At 51.1% G+C, this 18280-nt stretch overlaps 1 protein-coding gene across 2 annotated transcripts in view; it reads left to right on the forward strand.

Annotated features, from left to right (window-relative positions):
• Positions 1–3446: 3446 nt before the first annotated feature.
• PTPRE (protein tyrosine phosphatase receptor type E) overlaps positions 3447–18280 on the forward strand; it is a 172619-nt gene continuing 157785 nt past the window's right edge. For both annotated transcript variants that reach the window (XM_058544283.1, XM_058544284.1), the window contains exon 1: positions 3447–3619. The gene's annotated coding sequence lies outside the window, so the exon portion shown is untranslated. The remainder of the gene's footprint in view (positions 3620–18280) is intronic.

Here is an 18280-nt window from a genome sequence, read left to right on the forward strand (position 1 = left end):
TCAATGAAAAGTAATCAGAGAGAAAAAAAAAAAAAAGTCAAAACGCTTCAAGGACCTGGAGGAGGGCACAACTGTCTGTTCTGGGATAGGAGAGGAATCTTCCGGCAAAGGGTCTGTCGTCTCAATTTCACCGGCTACTAATTTAATACTTGGGCATAAGCTGGGAAAAGAGGAAGGAGAAGAATAGTTAGGTAATGTAAAATAGAAAGTTCTGGACCCATTAGAGTTATTCATTCTGTCACATTCTAGAAATCAGAATAGCCATCCTGAGTTTCCTCTTTGTGGGGACAGGTTCTAAAGACAGTCTTCACTTGCTTGCCCAGCCCTGCAGTCAACCTATCACCAAGCCCTTCTGATTTTATTTCCTAAAGTTGAGTAATTTTATGTTAATGTTTCTGTACAATGTTTGAATTCATTCAATGTTTGAACGATGTTTTTCATCTATTTTTTTTTTTTTGCTTATCCTCCTAGGCAGCATTTGTGGCCTGAGTGTTTAAATTTTAATTGACATCTATTGAGCCCTTAAAGCGTGATGAGTGTTATCTGGGTTTCCTTGGAGAAATCCAAAGGCCTGTCCTTGAGTAAAACAGAAGACAAGACACATAACTACAGTTAATATTAACAGTCCCAGGAAACATGCTTCCAGCTCTGCTTTAAAGGAAAGGAGCTGCATGGCCTGATGAAGAGGAGGAAGTGGGAGACAAGCAGGAGGATGGCCATACCTAAGGTAGGGTGAAATAGAAAGTGTATAAGAGGAAGCGTGGACTTAACAAGGGCTGTGTCCTGGGGTCCTAAAAGATGAGGGTGGGTAGACGTTCAGGACAGCTAGAGGCTGGGGTGGGGTGGGGGGGAGGTTGTCCTTGAAGCCTAGGATGAGAGTAGGGGAACTGACTCTGACTTCGGTAGGGACCTTGAGCCTAAGAGACGCAGAACGAAGATGGATAAGAAGGAGCCAAAGACTTCTGTATGGGAATCAACACAACCCTGGCATCAATGCCTCTGACAACATGCTTTTGTGTGACAATGATGAATGTCTTTAGGTTTTAGAAGAAGTTGAGGGATATTACTTAGCTCCTGGAAGAATCGTTGGGGTCCAACAGAGAGGATATTACGGGGAGAGAAGAGCCATCTGCCCCTCATCATGTTACCAGGGCTGTTGACTTTCCAACAGCAGATGTCTGACAAAGGCAACTTGTTTCTCTCTTCTTACATCACAGTCTCTGCCTCCAGAGCTCTGCAGTGTTAACAAGCAAAACTGTGCTCATCAGAGCTTTGAAATGGTCGCCTACGTGTACACAAGCCTGGCTCTGTAGGCCATCACAGCAGGACAACTGACAGCTGGGTGATGTCACTGGGCTGCCTGTCCCCAGCCAACCTGGGCTGTTCCTTGAGAGCATGCTCAGCAGGGGGCCACCATCCCTGCTGGGCTCCAGGGCAACAAGGCTGCCCAGCACTGCTGCTGGGCCCCTCCTCCTCTGATCTGCCAGCCCACCTGCTTTTCCTGAACGCCTCCTGGCTCTCGGGGTTGTGGGGTTGTGTTAAGAGCTCGTGGTGGGGAGGTGATGGAGACAAGCGCAGCATGGACTGTCTTGGAGCTTGCAACCCTGAGGGCGGGGGGAGGGGAGGGCAGAATGGCTGACAGCAAACAAGCGAATACACCTTGTGAGAGAGTAGCAGAGAGGGGTGGTATGAGGCGATTTTCCAAAGGCAGTAAGAAGGTGCAGGCCTGATGCAAAGGGGGAGGACCCCCGGTGGGGAAGAGCTGGGCTCTGACACTGAGAGAAGGAGCTGAGGGCTGGAGCACAGCGAACGGGGTGAGGGACTCAGGGGCAGCTGAGACAGCAGGCAGAACCTCCCAAGAGTTTGGGTTTTATGCTGAATTGAGTCTCTTAAGCAGGGGACTGGCGTGACCTGGTTTCATTTGCAAGGGTCCCCCTGGATGGTGTGTGAAGTATGGGTTGTCTGGGAAAGAGTGAGTCTGAAGTTGGGGCACCATTGCAGTCACCGGAGAGATGAAGTCAGTGGAGAGGAGAGAAGGGGATACATTCGGGAGGCATTTTTGGAGCTAGACAGGAAGTGGACAAGGAGATGGATTAGAGGCAGGAGTAGAGGTAGAGATAGGGATGCCTCATGAGAAACTGTCTAAGGACAAGAGTTTGATCTAAGATGATGGAGACATCCAGAAGGAGCAGAGCTTGGAGGAGAGGTCTGGAGGAGCTGTGGTTTTTTTGTTTCCTGCATATGGATCGTGTTTAAAGCCCTAGGGCTGGACAGGATCCCCTAGGGACAGCGTGGGCAGGGCAGGGAGGGAAAGTTGAGCTCAGTTCTGCACTGGTTTCACTGCTCTTTACGCCCTGTAGATGGGAAGTTGCACTCTGGATAGGTCTGTCAACCTATTGGTCTCAGCCAGTAGGTGCCCATTGGTTGGTCTCAGCCAGTAGGTGTCCATCGCTCTTCTGTCTTTGGGGTCTACACCTCTGTCTGGAACAGGTCCTGAGTGCCCTAAGAGTTGTCTACTGGTTGTTGAAGCAAGGAGGTGTAACATACCCTACCTGCTGCCATCTCACCATTGTCCATTCACTCACACCCCGTATGAGTCAGGTCCCACAGCAGGGAAACAATATCCCTCAGGGGGGCCAGACCTTGGACCAACCCAGAAAACACAGCAAAATGGTTCAGAACCAAGATGATGCAACATGTATCCTTTCTGCTCCTCTGATGGAATTTCCTTCATTCTGAAACCTCCCTGAATAGCTCACAGGAGATCACCTGGAAGGCAGGCCCCGAGAACAGCAGGTCCAGACCCTTCTTAGCGGTGGCTCTTCCTCCTGTGTGCAGTGTGTTTAACTTTTCGGATATTGCCTTAACGACAAATTAAGCCCTTTTCCACCTCCACCAAGTGGCACCCTTATTCCCTTTACAGAGTAGGACACAGGCTCAGGAGATTCCACGCCTCTCCCTCCTCTGAACCAGAAGTGGTACGGGGGTCCTGCGCGCCCCAGTACCGACTGCATGACGCAAAGCTCGTCCCCAGCCAGGCCAGTGCCTGGTGCCCAGGGCCAAGGCGGGGTAGGAACGGCCTTTCCTGCTTGTAAGGGTGCCTGTCACACCTTGACACCCTCCATGCGCGCCTGGGTCTGCGCAGTGGGTGCCCGGCCAGGGTCTCCCCTGAAGGGGCACCTGCCTGGGTAATCGGACGTCCAGGGTGGCTGGGTGCTCCCAGGGCTTCAGGCCACCCCTGCTGGGCGGGGCCGCAGCCCCAAGTGGGGCGGGTGCCCGGGGTGCGCTCCCCGAGTCGGACACCAGGCGTCGCCCCCGCTCCTCGCAGCGCCGGGCCCCCGCCCCCGCCGCGGAGCTGGAGCCTGAGCGCGAGCGGAGGAGGCGGCGGGACCCGGCCCGACAAATTTCCTGCTCGGCTGCGGGCAGCTGGCGGCGCCGGTGCGGGAGGCAGGAGGTGGCGCAAGCGGCGCCTGGACCCCGCGGCCTCCGCGCGTCCCCACGACCCTCCTTCCCGCCCGGCAGGGACAGCGAGGCGCCCCGGAGGGCGGCAGGCGGGCGTCCGGGAGATGCGGAGCCGCTGCGGAGGCGGGATCGGCGCGACCGGACCGGCCCCCCCGAGGTGAGCGGCTCGCGCGGGGTGCGGGCGGCTGCCGTGCGCCCCTCAGGTGGCCATGCGCTGCGGGCGGCAGGAACAGGCCGGGGACGCCGCCTCGGCCGCCGCCGCGGGAGGGAGGGGCCGCGCCAGGGTGCCGGGTCAGCGAGCTGGGTCTCTGCCGGTCCGCGGCGCGCCCCGTGCCAGCGACTGGGGACCGTGCGACCCCAGGCATCAGCCCCCCGGAGCCCCAGCCCAACTTGGCGACCACATCGGCAGCTCTCGAGCTCCCTCTCGGTAATCGGACCAGCAGAGCGTGTGTGTCTGCTGGTGGCGACAGGGATGAGGTGTGTGAAAGCGGGCGAGACCGAGAGGAGGTGCCAATGGGTGTGTTGGGGGCTACGCGCACGCAGGGGTTGAAGCAGAATCCTTTTGAGAAAGTGACTCCGAGTTGCTCCAACTCCGGGAGGAGCGGGGCCGCCGCTCCGATGCTGCCCCGCGGGCCCGACGCCCTTGCCTTCCCAGGGAGGGGAACCGAGAATGCTGCAGCTAGGGGGCTCAGAGATGCGGCGGCGGAGACCCGGGAAAGTGGGCAGGCCCCTGCTGACCGACGCCGGACTTCAGTGTCGGTGTGGGGTGGCCTGTCAGAGCTCCTGGGCCAGAGGTCAGCGCAGTGCCAAGCCTGCGGCTCCCTGGACCATCTGGGAAAGGCCCCACAGCCCGTAGGGTAGAGAGGCCGACCCAAGCCCTGAGTGCCTTGCTGGACTTGACCTAAATTCCTTCCTGGCATGGCAAGCCTTTCTAGAAAGGTTAAACAATTAGACTTGCAGAATTCTGATACGGATTGGTCTTGGATTAGGACCACTGGATCAGAGTTTCAGTCCAGGAAACTCAAGGCCAGAGGAATGTGGCTCTGTGTTTGCAGTTTAGAGCAGAAGCTGGTTGAGTCAAATGAAAACCGTAAAGGATGGTCACGTGTTTTAGAAGTCACTGTGTGCACGTCCAGTCAGCTCTTGACCCCAGGTATCCCTTGACCCAGGGTGCCTGGAGGTCTTTGTGTCCCAAAGGTCGGTGAACTTCTGCTTCTGCAAAGTAAAGACCCATGCCTATTTCAGCTGTGTCTGGGCGGGGGGCTTGGGGGTGTCTTTCCAAAACCGGTAGTCTAAGCCAAAGGAGGACATGAAATGGTGGGGTGTGGATGGCCAAGGCTGGCTCCTGACCACCACGCTCACTTGCTTCCTGGGATGGGGCAGAGCTCTGTGTGTGAATAGGGTCGGGGTCTGGGCTCCTGCGCACAAGCTCTAGGCCTTCTGGGAGCAAAAGGCCAGGTGGTGACATGGAACAGGCCCAGGAGGTGGGGGCTGTGCTCTCAGTCAGAGGGGCCTGTACCTGGAGCAGCACCAGCCCTTCCCAGAAGTGGTGCTGCCTCTGACAGTGACTTTGGGCAGAAGTTTTTCTTCATTAGTGTTAGCGATGCCTGTGAATCAGCAACCCCCCACACCCCCCCAAAAAACCCAGACTTTCCATGTGTCGACATGAGCTGGGAGCTAGATTTATGTCTGAGAAGGCGAGGTTGTTGGATGCATTCGAATAGTTTTAGATTTAAAAACAAACCCCCTCATCCCCCCAGCCAAATCACTTGTGGGAAGGATGAGGGAATTACTGTGGCTGTGATGCTTCCTGGGACCCGGTGGAGGCATAGAGTGAGTGTGAAGCAGTGCGGTCAGGTCAGGTGCACAGAGACCACCTCTCCCTTCTGTGGAGGGACGCCTGGCCGAGGGAGATGTGCTCGCCAGGTCAGTTCCTCCACCAAAGCCTGCAGGAGGTCCCAGAGCTCCGTGTTGTAATGAGTGACCCTCTTCCCTCCAGGGATATGTGTATACAAATCATCAACCCCCGAGAGGGGCTGCAGCGGCCGTGGGGGTGAGGGTGGGGGATGCATCAGAGGGCATATCAAAGGTGGATGAGTGAGGAATCCACAGCCGTTGACAGTTGGTTACTAATGAAGCTGAAATAGGATTTCAATTGGTCAAAATATACCTCTCCTCCAAACTATGCCTCCATTGGTCCACTTGGCTCTATCTCCATCGCCATCATCCCAATCCAAGTTACACCCTTTTGTCAAAATCCCCTCCCTCCAGATCAGAGGCACATTCCTAGCCCAGACCACTCCTCTGCAATTCTCAGGCTCAATTGCCCACTTGACATTTCTCTGGGATGTCCCCCAACTCAACATGCCCCAAATGAAACTTGTGATCCTCCCCACCCAGCCCAGCACTTTCCCAGTGTTTCCTTTATCCAGCAAATCACGCCAGCCTCCACCCTGCTGTGGAAAGATATACTGGACTGCAGTTTCCCTGAGGTCGTTATTGTATCCTTAGCACCAAGCCAAGTACCTGACAGTAGGCTCTTGATGACTATCTTTGGATGGATGAACAAGTGACGAAGTGAAACATTTTAGCAGCGCCTCTGCTGGAGTAGATGAGTTTGTGTGTTCTTGCTGGATGTTAGTTGTGGTTGGTAGGCAACCACACATTTTTGTTGATGTAGATTGAACTGGATCAGGGAGAGATGAGAGAGGTCCATCTAGGGATTACATTGCCAGTTCTTCTGGAAGTGCTGAACATATTTGCCAAAATGACATTCTGAACAGAGAGACCCCAGATGACCTCAGGGAGGCAACACCATGGAAGCTACCCTCTCTTAGTTTACTTGGTGTGTCTTTTTCATTTGCAATGTTTGAGTTACACTTACAGAGGTTCTGCTGTCAAAACAGGAACAAATGTATCCATGAGGATAAAGACAGACCTTCTTAATATGTGATTATCACTAGGAAAAAACTGTGTGTTCCAAGGTCATCTCTAATCCTTCTTTTGGTGTGCTATCTCCTAGTAAACCAGTGGCTCCATACTCTGTGAAGGCACCCTCATGCTTTCCAGATCCTTGGATGTGGAGCCTGCTCAGCCGCCTGCTCTGAATCTCCTTCCCCTTTATCTCCATTTTAGGGACTCCTACCCATACCTCAGAGCCCACTTCAAATGTCTCAGTCTCTACAAAGCCTTCCTGACCCTTGTACCTGAGAAAAATCTCTCTTCCTTTTAGCTCGTAGAAGGTTACCCGTGCCTGTCCTAGAGCCCTTATCGGACTCTATTTTGATTCTAGTTGACTTGTTTATCTCCTCTACCAGGTCGTTAGTGCTTTCAGGGTGGAAGGTGTCTCTCTGGGAGCTTGGACTTTGGGTTCAGGTATGAATTCAAATCCCGGTTCTGGAGTGACCTTGGCTCAGTTATTCAAAATTCATGACTCAGTGTTCTCTTCTCTAGAATGGGAGTGATGACCTCTACTTCACACGGCTGTTTGGAGGGTGACAGATGATACATACAGAGTACAGGCGCATGGCTGGCACTCAGTAAATTGTGGTTATTATTCCCCGGAAACACCTGAGGCTGTGTTGCATCTATTAAGAACCAGCGAAGTTTGAATGAGGAAATGAACGAAGTCAGGATCCATATTAATAGATAGATACCTTTTGTGTGTTATCCAAAGTGCTAGGTCAAATCAAAATGGTGTGACATGCTAGATAACTTTATTTTTTGCATGATAATTTGAACGAATATGTAAACTTTGCATGATTCAGTATTTTGATCTCATAGCTTTACCTGTGCTCCATGAACAAACCCATTCTTGAACACACGCCATTGCCTCTTCAGTGTTAGAGTGGTCTTTGAGGCAGAAATGCAATTTTTATGCACATTAACCTGGGCTCATGGATTGAATTAAACCAGGCTGTGTGTGAGACAACACGCAAATGAGCCAAACCCAGCGCCAAGAAGTAGTGTGGTCTAGAACCAGGGTCAAGAGAATAGCTTCCAGGCTAGAACGTAAAAGCTGTGAGGCTGAGGACTGCCACCAAAACTCTCAGAACTTCACTTTTCTTACCTCCAAAGAGAAAAGTGTGGGACCAGGCCATCTGAGAACCCCTCCTAGCTCCAGTGTGCTGACTGATGGCCCCCCCGGCACGCTGGTCCAGGCAGTGCTGGTGACGCAGTGCACGGCTGAATCCATGGCTGGGCTGCCTCCCATTCTCGGCTCAGCCCCTGGGCCACATCTGTCTCTGCTCTGGGTACCAGATCTATCTGGAGTAAGATTAGGCCACGGGTACATTTAGCATGCTGTTAATTTTAGATACTGACTCCAGACACACTAAAAGTTTTTTTTGGAGAGTTAACTTCTCATTGTGTGTCACTTGCATTTTTCCCCCAAAGCAGAGTGCTGAATGATATTCTAGATGGTTGGGGTTATAGATCAACCACATCGGAGGTAAAGGGGTTTCGTTGAGTTTTACTAATCCTCGAGCAGACACAGGTGCACGGTGGGGTTGGAGGGGGGCTTCTGCCGGATGTGGGCTGGGCGATCCCTAGTTTGGGGATTACCAAGCTAGCTTCCTTTTCTTCTCTCGGTCTGGCTGCTGTTCCCCAAATCTCATTCGTCAAGGTCTGCCCCATCCAGGTGTTCTACTCATAGAGTTTTGATGTGGTTCACAGCCTCTTTGAACTCACACAACACCCGGCTCAGAGCCAGAAATGTGGGCCCCATGCCTTTCTTTCAACTACACAAATACTTCAAAGGAGTTGATTAAGCTTATGAAATAAAAAATTTTAACAGTATGTTTCAGAAAAACAAATAAACATATCCTTTTATATTGATTCCCAGTGAAATAGGAACCAAACAAATATTTTTAAAGGATGTGTATTTTAAAAAAAGTTTCAAATACAATCAAGAACGTCCAATTAATATAGCCAGTTAATGTATATTGTATGAGATAACCAAAAGGGTGAAGAAGTCTTCTTTCTCCCTGAAACAAATATAAACTCCGTCAGGGGGAAGGGAAAAGTTCAAAGAAAAAGATCATCCTTGGTTGCGTGCTAAAAACCTAAAGTGTTTTGGGCAGGTGTTTTGATGTTCGTGTTTATTGGGTGAAGAATGAAGAATTGATAGGAAAACTTGTCTGGACCCCAGGCCTGGGTTCTGGCCACAGTAAAGTTGATCTGGCAGAAGGGCTCTTGCTGGAATGAGTGGTCGGCATTCAGTCATGCTCCCCAGGCAGGTGCGTGGCTGCATCATCCTCCACGTGGATGGAGGGATGCTCGAGCGATGCCTAGAGCTCACAGGGCATCTAGTGCTTGTTAAGTGAAGTGGAGGAATGGAAGGAGGGAAGTGATGGACCTCAGTATGACCCGTCCAGGGAGAGTGGAAGAGGCCGCGTGCAGAGGGCTCTCCCAGTGATGACCCCACTCTGTCTAAATACCAACAGAGAATCTAACCCACAGGGCTTTGTTTTTCAATAGGAGGTGCCCCACCCTGGGTCTTAGAGCACAGACTTTGGAGCAGAGGGACAGGGCTCAGATTGGGGCTGGTGACATTGAGGCTGTGGGCAAGGGACTGGCTCTCCCCCAGTGTGATCCCTACTCTTTCTAATGGGGACAATGACACTTCCCAAACAGGGCTGTCGTGTGGATGGATAGAGGTGATGAGTCGAGTGCCCAGGCTAGTGCTCACCGAGGGTCACTGGTGTCACTATCGCACCTGGGAACCTCGGGGTGGCCGGACTTGAATCAAAGGTTTGAGGTGGTCTGAGCTCTGGGTGTCCTCTGCCACACTTGCTCTGTCCTCCAGGCACGTCACTTATAATTTCCGTTCTATAAATGCAGACATAATTTTTGGGTATTAATGTCCTTCAATCTATTTGATCGTTTCCAGCTGAATATTAGTCACCGATTTTTGTGCTAGGGAGCAAATTAGTTCCATTTTTCTTCTCAACTGAGAGTTTTGAATGTCCTATGGCATAGCCACTTGATTACGTGTGTTATTCTAAGTGACCTTTATACTAAGACTTTTCATTTTGTCTCTCACTCCAAAGGACTTTGCGTTTTTCAGGCAGTGTCATTGTAGTAGGCCTTTCTCGGGCCTGCTCTGCTGGCTTTCGGCAGCCTTGGCCCTGACTCCTTTGCCGAGATGTACCAGTGCTGTGGGAGTGTGGGGGCGCACCCTCTGGAGCAGAGCCGGCCAAGTGGAAGCCCCTGTCCCGGCAGGTTCCTCGTTAAACCCGGGGAGCTCTGGGCTTCCTTTCTTCTCCGGTTCACAAGGCCGCCCTCAAAGGTGGACGCCCACTTGCATGATTTGATGTCATGTCCCTGGGGCCTCCCCCCACCTCACTCACCGGTCAGTTTGTCTGGATTCTTGTCAGCTTTTATTTTGTTGTTTGAAATATGGCCTAGGTGGAAATCCATCTCTGAGAAGGGCTGTATCTTCAGTGGGAGCTCACGTTTGAGTCTGGTGTTGAACCACTTCCTGTTGGGGGTCTTGGGGTGCAGGAGGCAGAGGAGGAGAAGGGCTCAGAAGGGACTTTGAGGACACTCGTGGTCAGTTTTTCTCACGTCACAACTTTTCACAGGACTGGCCTGCTCTTAGCCTTTCTATACCAGTCCACTCATTACAAAACACACTTGCAGGGAAATGCTGGGCTGTTTGTGAGGAGAGACGGGATGGGTCGTGGAGACAAAGGAAATCCTCCTTACGGAAGGTTCCGGCCCATTTTCCACATGCCAGAAAGACCTGCTAGTGAATTAAGCTAAGAGACTGGTATTCAGCACAGAATTCTTCCTACAGGTGTGCACGTTTCTTTCCAGATCTTTCCTGTGTTCAGTACACTTTCCCGTTGCTCTACATATGGAAGAGAAAGTAAGAGAGAGAGAAATAGAGACAGAAAGAGAGAGAGAGAGACTCTCAGATGCTAAGCTGTTATCTTCAATGGTTGTCATCTGAGGAGGCTCCCAATTCCCTTTCAGCCGGAACAGGAGCCCTGGAGCCTAGGCACCTGTGGGCAAGAGTTCAGGACCAGGGCGTGGCCCGGGACAATTTCAGAGAGCAAAGGGGTGGCATGTGCTCACTTACGTCAGGGCATGGAGCTAACATTCCGACCCAGACACTCTGGATCTCTGAAGACGAAGCTCTCTCACAGTTTCAGGGGGGTAAAAATCAGTGTGCATTAACAAAAAGCTGGAATATTTGTGTCCTTTTATTACATTCAAAGATTTACAGTAACTCAATCTGGGCTGAAAAAATGTTGACTTAGGGCACTTGCCTTAACGACTGGCAGACATGTAAAGGCTCTTCTAAAAAAATAAAATATTTTAGCTTCTTAAATATGTAAAAATAAACCCCTCTACAGTCTGAGTTGCACTATGATGTTTGCTAATCAAAAAGAAACTTTTCGTTTGCACGATGTTTGAGATGACATTATTTCAAGTCATCTCAAAACCTACGTTGTTACCAGTAAAATTATTCCTTGTAATTAATACTTTTTTTCTGCATATGGTTTTTCTAGCTCTGAAAGTGGCCTGCAGCTGAACATTTAAGTACTGGACATAAAAATACTTTGAAACAGTAACCTCGTCCTTAATTTTGAAGTGTGGTTGACTCAGCATTCTTTCTTCTTCAGCTTGTGCCAGTGCTTTATTAAGAGCATCAGTAATTCAATAAATTACTTTTTGCCAATGTTGCGAACATCAGCTAAAGTTCAGTCATCTATTGGAGATGTTATCAGTCTGCCCATTTAAATTCCTTTGAGCAAAGTCCTGATTTTGGCTTAATGTAATATAGAAATGCAAGAGCCAGAAATTTAATAATTTTCACTGCGTTGTGCCAAGCGAGGCCTATTCTTAGCTAGCCAACAATATTCTTTCAAAGGATATTTCTTGGTTTTCATCAAATGTGGGTAGGACTTAAAAGAGTCTGTAAGATCCTTTAGAAGGGACAAATGGAAATGTTAAACATTTATTGAGTACTTACGGTATACTTGCACCCTGCTCAGCTCTGGAGTTACAAAAAGTCACAACACCTGTCCTATGTGTGTTCCATGTCCATGGGAGGGCAGAACTCGTCATTTCAAGGCCGGGTTAAATGTAACATCAGATGCAGAAGTGGGACAGAGCTGCCAGGATGGGCTTGTGAAGGGGGACCCTGGAAGGGCTTCCCCAAATAAAGCTGGCTTGGTTTTCGAGGATGTTTTCTTGGCAGCCAACAGGGCTAGAATATTCCAGACAGAGGGGCTTCCATGTGCTTGCCCAACAGTGAAAAGTAGCATCACCTGTTTGGAGAACAGCAGGTGCCTGAGTGGAGCTGGAGCCCAGGGATGGAGAGGATGGGACAAGAGAGATGGAAAAGCTTGGGATTCTCCATATGCTTGTAAGGGTCTGGATTCTGTCTGATGGACCACCGGTTCTTCACTTATTGGAGATCCCAGCCCCTTTTGAGATTCTAAGGAAGACTATGGATTCAGTCTGTAGAAAAATGCATGTGTGCACAGTTTTTTTTAACAGTTTCAAGAGAATCTTGCCTGACCAAGGCCCCGCGGTTTTCAGCTCGAGAGACTGCAGGCATCAGGACCAGACACAGGATGAAGGGGTGGTGATGAGCCCAGACTGTTGGTTGAGTTTGAGATGCCTTCAGGGGAGCCAAGCGAACTTGTGGAATACAGGCTGTTGATTCTATAGGAGGGTGTGTCCCATGAGGCATGAAGAGAGTTTTTCATCATGAAACTGGTAGTGACACTGTTTGTGCCTCACCGTGCTAACTTTTTATCTTTCTTTTTATTAAGAATTTGGTTACAACGTACCTTCTTGGGGATTAGACAATATTCCTAATAAAATAACATGCAATAAATGTTAGCCATTTAATGATGCCTACAGTGATCAGAGAAGTTGGCTAGTAGGAATTGTGATGTCCCGTACTCTCATCTACAAAGCTGGTGGGAATGGTCTCGTGAAGCTTCACGTGGTCACCGTTGGCCTCTGACAGGTACAAACTGGGAGTCACCCTGCTCTCTCTCTGTGGCACCCATGACTCTTGCCTTGAAGAGCTTGGAGCACCACATTTTAAGTTTCCTTTTAAAATGGAGAAAATCCATATGGAAGCAATGACAGTTGCTGAAGGGGTGGAAAATAGTTGTCTGGGGAAGAGGCTGAAAGAGCCTCTTCTTGGTTGCTTATGCAAACCAAGTCTGAAGGATGGCTTAATTGTGGTTGGGCAGCCATGGCCAGGTCAGCATCCTGCCAGTTGTCCTCTTGGCAGAACAGGAGGAAAGATGCACAGTTACAGCAGGAGTGAATGGGGGATGCTGCCCCCGAGGAAGAGCCTCTGACTGGGTTGAGTGCCTTTGCCGATTTCTCAGGGAGCGTGAAAGAGAACCTTTCCTTGAGACTTCAGTGAACTGGTCCAACTGGGAAACGCATCTTTCATTCTAGGGGGAGGAGAGTTGTACTGGGGCCTCCTTGGGCTGTAAAATATCCTCGAAAGTCACAGTGATCAGAAGCAATGGCAAAGCCCCTAATTCCGTCGTTTTACAAATGGAGCCTGACCCAGGTCAGTGGCAGCAGAACAGTGACCAGGACTGACACGAGACAGCTCAATTCAGCTGTATTTTTGTGCTCAGGAAACTGAATTCACTGTATACGAAAGGGTCACCGCTTAAATTTATTATCATCAGATAAAAAAAGAAAACGCTTTTACTCATTTCTGGTTGGTTTCTCAGTCACCTTCCTTGTATGTTTTAAGGTAACTAGAAATATGTTTTCTGTACGTGTCTTTCAGTTTACCAAAAACCAAAGCCAAATTCTACCTGTTCCCTTTATATGTTACGTCTCTGAGAACAATGTGATCTCCCTCCTCAGAATCAAGCATTTGATAGGTGACGAGCCCGAGACTTGCCCCTGGTCACACTGCCTGCTCCAGGGACCAATGTCCTGACCCAGATTGAGCGTCTTTTTCCTGCTCTCACTGCCCTGGGGGACTGACCCCTCATCTTCCCTCTAGTATCTAACACGATGTTCATGTTTGGGGCCTCAGGAAATGGAGGCCCCTCATCTGCTTCCAGGACGTGAAAGCCCGGCTGATCTGTCTGCTCGGATGAAAGTGCCTTCCGACCTGGAGCAGGGCCTGAAAGTGAGACGTTAGCACCTCACTGCGGTGCATCCATCTTGTCTGCTTGGCCTGAGTCATGTGAGCCTATTCCTTTGGGCGTGGTTTCTGCCTGGCAAATTGCTTCCAAGAGGTGTTTGAGAAGGCAGTCACATGTCTGTATGTCTGAGTGCAGCATGCTTTTGTTTAGCAAATGATTTGTTATTTGTTATATTAAAATGCACACCCTGAATGGATGGGCAGTGCCGGGCAAAAATCAATGACGTCAATCCTGGTTGTTTTACTTTGCAATGGATTTTTTTTTTTTTTGGTATAGAAGCGATTTTTAAGTATTTTAAAGAGATTACACTTTCTTTAGTGGCTTGGCATCTTGGAAATTGGAGCAGCCAAGCTCGGCGTGCTGTGTCCATTTTTAGCCCCGGCAGGCAGGGAGCATGGCCATGCTTCCCAGGGTGACTACTCTGAGCTGATGCTTAGAACGATGTTGGGTAGGAATTGCTTGACTGTGTGAATGTGATGGGCTTAGTTGATGATAAGAACATGCACTGAAACATGTGAAGTGACTGGTGTCTGGTAACCTGGGGCTCCACCCCGTCACCAAATGATACAAGATATTTATTAAGTCTCCATGAGAAGGGGCCCCCCGGGGCCCCACTGGAAAGGGGAGCCCCTGGAGCCTGCGGGGCCTGCCTTCTGGTATGAGCTCCTTGCGGCCTCTACTTTGAGTCTGCTCAAGGGTCCACTGTGCTTTCCACTCCCAGCCAGGGTACATGTCCCCAGAGAGATGGTGAGTGTGCAACTGGCACACCGCACTCTCCTCTGGTCACTGGTGCTGGTAGGTGGGGGGCCCGGAGATGGGCAGAGGGCAGCAAGCTCTACTGACTTAGCTCGAGCCCTCCAGGGTACCATCTGTGGGAATTTCTGCTCCAGAGTCTACACATGAGTCTAGAGCTAACCTCTTCTTCCACCGACTTCCCTGGTCTTCCCATGGGGCCTCAGTGCACAGGAAGGTGTGATGTTACCGCATATACTGGGAGGGGTGGAGCTCCATGTTATCAGGGATCTTAGGGATGTAAGAGATGGAAACAGGATTCAATTTCTCCCAAGTTGATAAGGGGCCTCATTGATTTACGTAACTGAAGGGTGAAGAACAACTGGGTCCGGTGGTTCGAGGTTGCCATCAAGGCCCTCCCTTCCTTTCTCCTTCTCCCCGACAGTCTCTTCCCCACAGTGCCTCCAACAGCCTCTCCTCCTGCCCTCCATGCAGAATAGAGCCTTTCCCAACCTAGACCCAGGAATGCATCTCCTTGGTGCTGACGAGCCAGACACGGGTGAGCTGCCTTCCCTTAGGAGATGCGGGGGCCACTCCTCCAAGAGAGGAGAATGGTTGTGAGAAGGTAAAACCAACAGGCCCAGCGTGGTTGCGGTTGCCCTCAGACCTGGCTGGGGCCGAGCCTGGGGTGCAGGTCTCAGAAAAAGATGATATGAACACACGCAGTGTACACAGCAGGGGCCTCCTTCCTTCCGACTGTGCAAGTGCGGGACTGGGACAGACAGGATGAGCATCCTTGACCCCTTTTCTGTGACCTAATATCATTTTAAAAATTCAGACCTGATTGCCACCGAGTCCATGGACACACAAAGCCCATAGCAGAGCAGTCAGCTTTCTCTTTGCAAGGTCTTATTTTCAGGGGGGTTATGGCAGTAAATAAAATGACAGCTATGACACTAGTAACCGCTGGTGTTGTTGAGTGCTTGCTCTGTACCAGGTCTAGCCTGTGAACTCGCTTATGCGTACAGCGACAGCATGAGGCGAGAATAGCCATAGGCTCATGCTGGAGAGGAGGAAACCGAGGCCTAGAGAGTGCAGTGCAGGGCTGGAATTTGGACCTAGATTGGGACCAGTAGTCCCCAAGGTGGAGGAAAGATGCCTGTGGGGCCAGGGGACAGAGGCCATGGGGCCCGCAGGGGAAGGGAAGAGGCCTGTCCACTGGACCAGGTTCCCTTGGGTGGCAGTGAAGTGGGAGGACGCCTGGGCTGCAGGGCAGGGTCTCAGATTCAGAGACACTTGGGCCCCATCTCGGGGTCTGGGGTGTGGGTGATGGAGAGTTCTGAGGAGGGGAAGTGCTGACCTGGAGGTCTGATGGGGGGTGGGGGGCAGGGCCTGGACCAGGAGAGGCTCTCAGTGCTCTCCTCCACTGGGGCCCATACATCACTGTCACCAGGAGATGTTCCACCACACCCCTGTATGCAGCGAGGTTGGGAAGCTGCATTTTACAAAGCTTCCCAGGGAATTCCAACCTGTGGCCCAGGTGGAGAACTGGGGAACGCCTGGGGCTTTTGCAGGAGCCCAGGAACGAGGTCAGGACTTTCCACTGTGGGGAAGGGTTGGGGGGTGGCCCAGGAGGAATGGGCGGGCACCGTGGCTGACTAGGCAAGCAGAGAAGAGGCATCGATGCTGCACGAGGCAGACAACGGTGCTAGGCGGTACTGAGGGCTCTCAGGACCCAAATGGGGCCATCGAGAGGGGACCAGTCGTGAGCCTTACCAGAGGGAGACTTCTGTCCTTGGCGAGTCTCCTTCCTGTGTGCTCTGCTGCCCTTTCAACTCCTGCTCCGGCCTCTTCTGTCCTAATGGAAAGCAGTCGGATAGACTGATCCATGACAAGGTGTTAGTGACTTAATGAGGGCCAGTTTCAAGGGCTGCTTTTTAAAAGTTGACAGCTTGGGAAAGACGAGGCCTAAACCAAATAAACAAATAGCTGATGGCGGGATTTCTGGCAGCGGTGATGATGGAGATTATTCCCAGCAGCCCCGGGAGGAGGCATTCAGTCATTTACATCCATCCATTCATTCATTCAACAAGTATTCATGGGAGACCTACTGTGTGCTGAGGCTCCAATGGTGAATAAAATCCCTGGGTCCTGCCCTTTCATCCTTTTCCTTGGGCCTGGGCTTCCATGTCTGTCTGTCTGCTCCTGGGATACGCCTAAGAGGCCCGCCATGCTGAGCTCAACCTGGCTCTATGTGGAGTGTGGTGAGGGGGTCTGGGGCACACCTCACGGGCTTCCCTGAGGTCCTCGTGTCATCCACATGGGACTGAGAGGGTCTTTGATGCCCTCTTCCCTCCCTGTGGATCTGGAGCAGTGTGTATCTTTAGGGTCCCTATTTCCGCTTAGGTGTTTATGCCCCTCAGAACTACAGACTCCACACATGATGAAACATGAGTGGGGCGGCACTTTTGCCAGACTTTCTCTTAAGGAGTTCCATCCGTCTTATAGTAAATATGTATTCCACGACTCCATTCCTGACCTTAACACACAAAGGAGATTGGACTCTAAGGCCTGGTGGGTGGGCAGCAGGGTCACCCACAGCGGCTCTGGTGGGACTTGTCCCCTCCTGGCTCCCCTCCCTGCTCCCCTCCTGCCCCTGCTGCTCTCTCTTGTGTTTCCCATTCTCAGCTTCACCTCTAGGGCTTCTTTTTCCAGAACTCCAAACCCCGCTGAGCTCACCCTCCTGCAGGCCCTTTACCTCCACTGAGGCCACTGAGGTTGGCGGAGTAAGGGCCCCCCCCAGACACCGGCCCCAGTGGCAGTGGCTGTGGCTCTGTCAGCAGCTGTGGCCGCCTCATGCCTCTGGCGGCCTTCCCACCCTGCCCTCCTGCCCAGGCCAGAGGCCTTGGGAGCTGGCACCTCACCCGTCAGAGTGGCTGGCATGCCATTCTTTCGAAATGAGTAATAGCAAAGCTGGTCCAAGAAATGTCCAATGTTTTCTCCCTGTTGTTGCCCAGTCTTAAAGAGATGATCTGAATGCCTTATCATGGGAGGTGGGCCAGGGGGATGGCCTTCCTGGAATGGGGCACTGCCTCAGGGGCCTGCCGGGGAGATCCTGACTTAGGCCCAAGGAACCACAGGTATTGGGCTGAGTGCTACAAGTTTGGGAGGAGCTGAACAACGGAATGATTTGTCTGTTGGCTCCTGATATGAAAATCGTTTTGAATTAGCTTTAAGGGCTCCATGGAGAGTTTCTGCTTTGAGAAAAGTTCTCTCAAGATACCCTGGTGTTGGTGTCACATTCTTTCTTTAATGTAATGTCTAAACCAGGTGTATGTTACTTCTGGGTAACTCTGGCAGGATCTGGATGAATCTGGAATTTGGGGTTAACCTTCAGAAGGGGCACCCCCTCCTTTGCACTCATTTCCCACCGCCTGATTTCGGTTCCGTGGGAGCTGAGCCCCTTGAATGAGCCGTGCAGATCCGAGTGAAACTTGTGTGGATGCTGGGCTGTCTCGTCTGGTTGGAGGGGATGATTTCCCCGCAGAAGCCTTAAGCTGGAAAATGTCCATGACGAGTACAAGGTGCATTTGGGTGGAGGTTTAAATACTGTGTCAAGATGCATAAAAAATGAAATGAACCATGGTGTGAGGCAGACGACGTCTCTGGGAAACTGGGTGTCTGAACAAATTACAGGAAGATGTGAGAACAAAGTCTTAAGCGTTTTTATCGAGAAAGAGTTTGTGCTCTAAATGGGGAAGAGTTATCAGGTCACAGGCATGACTTTTTTCATCAGGAAGGGCAAGAGAAAGTGAGCGAGATGTTTTTGAGACGTGAGATCAGGCAGGTGTGTGATCGTCAGTAGGCTTTCACCATCAGCCTACAGTTGGTAGGTGCCCCTCTGCACACCTTCCTTCCCTGTACTCGGGAATATTTGA

This window comes from Diceros bicornis, chromosome 6, assembly GCF_020826845.1.
Source record: "Diceros bicornis minor isolate mBicDic1 chromosome 6, mDicBic1.mat.cur, whole genome shotgun sequence".
NCBI lineage: Eukaryota > Metazoa > Chordata > Mammalia > Perissodactyla > Rhinocerotidae > Diceros > Diceros bicornis.